This window comes from Argopecten irradians, chromosome 5 (assembly GCF_041381155.1).
Source record: "Argopecten irradians isolate NY chromosome 5, Ai_NY, whole genome shotgun sequence".
Lineage (NCBI taxonomy): Eukaryota > Metazoa > Mollusca > Bivalvia > Pectinida > Pectinidae > Argopecten > Argopecten irradians.
The window spans coordinates 5,376,396-5,378,085 of record NC_091138.1 but is presented as its reverse complement, the minus strand read 5'-3'; the positions used below and the strand labels follow the sequence as shown (position 1 = coordinate 5,378,085).

At 36.9% G+C, this 1,690-nt stretch overlaps 1 pseudogene; it reads left to right on the top strand.

Annotated features, from left to right (window-relative positions):
* Positions 1-654: 654 nt before the first annotated feature.
* LOC138324228 (uncharacterized) lies at positions 655-1,484 on the top strand (annotated as a pseudogene).
* The last annotated feature ends 206 nt before the right edge of the window (positions 1,485-1,690 follow it).

Sequence of the window (1,690 nt, the reverse complement as noted above, 5' to 3'; positions counted from 1 at the left end):
TAGATTGGCCATTTCAAAAGGTCATCTTGACGTGACCCCTAATGAGACGTTCTCAGATCCTCTTACCCAACGTAGTGATGATAAGGATCTGTATTTTAATCAGATTGATTCATTACAAACCCGTGTGTGCAAGATGTTGTTTGTGGCTGCGATATATTCGTGTTTCGACTCGTCGCGATAAAACTCTGAAACGGTTTTATTGCTATCTAATCAAAGAATGCCTGCTCCAAAGACATAAACAGACACATGCTACCTGGTGTCATGGTACTGATAAAGGACAAAGGAATCGTCCCACTCCCATTTTGCCGAGTGTCAGAGAGGAGCTGACACTCCCACTTTGATTGTCGACCAAATCCTGAAGTTTAAAAGCTAGTAGACCCAGGTGTCAAATGAAGTAGACCCGGCTGCTCAAAGATAGCATGCCCGGTCAGAGTGTAACCCAGTATGTCTAATTTTGATTTGCCTTTTGTTAGGCAAAGAAAAACATTTGTGTTTCCACTTTCCAGACCGACCCTTTTTTAACCCGCCGACCCTTATTTTTTGGAGTGGGTCAGCCGGAAAGTGCCGGAAATTTAGCCCGTCTTACGTTTTTTGTTAGATATTCACGTCATGTAAACGCTTGCATTAGGCTGTTCAAAAACATGGCGGACTTAATGCACGCCGTCCGTAGTGATGGCTTTAACGTTTCACAAATGTAATCATATGGAAGATAAGAAAATTATGACATCACTGCCAAATACCGTGATGTGTGGCGATATATTTTACCAGTACCATGAGAAAACAAAAGTGGTTTGCATTATATTTGGAAAAGAAACTGCACAATCTGCAGGTTTTCAGATAGGGCCGGGATAATCTTATGGCGATGTCACAAATTATACCATAAAGATTTTGGAATTTCGTTGTCAAAGTCACGATGAAGAACTTAAACAGAAGATCGATGAATGTTCCAAACATGCGACACGTAAAGCAAGCAATGCATTTCAACTATTGATGGCAGGAGGACGAGGCTTTGTGAGAAAGAAAGAACGAAGGTATGTCGAATATAATACACATGTTAAGCTATTTTTAAGACCAAAATACATCAAAAGCGCAGATTATGTCACGTTCATGCTAGCATAAAGGTAACTGTCCAAACATATCTGCATTTAATTTATGTTTTTAACGATTCAAAAGTTTGATTTAAACCTGTTAATATTGAGATATTAAAATTACCCGATCTGACCATGTATCATAATCATATTCCAATCCATACACTAATACTACAAGTAAACTCTAGTTTTGATATTCTGACTGTATTGTGTTTTACATAGTTCTGGAGTAAAATAAGGTCTTATTGGAAAGATAACTATTCAACAGTTGATGAATTCAAGGTTGATCTTTCAAAGCCTCAAGTGGAGACTGATGGACCGTATATTATGCAGGTTTTTTCCCCACTCCTTTATACACTTGATAGACATGTTTTATCATATCAAAAGTTCCAGTGATATTTCCCGACATATTCTATTTTTTATTTATTTTGATTTTTAATATTTGTGACAAGATTTATTTATGCTTGGATAGAGGGTAGTATTATTTATTGCACGTGGTAGATATACCCATTCACACTAACATAGATATTGGAATAAAATCTGCTTTTTGTGTAGCTATTAAAGAGACAGGAACCTAAATAAACCATGTAAATTTGATTAAA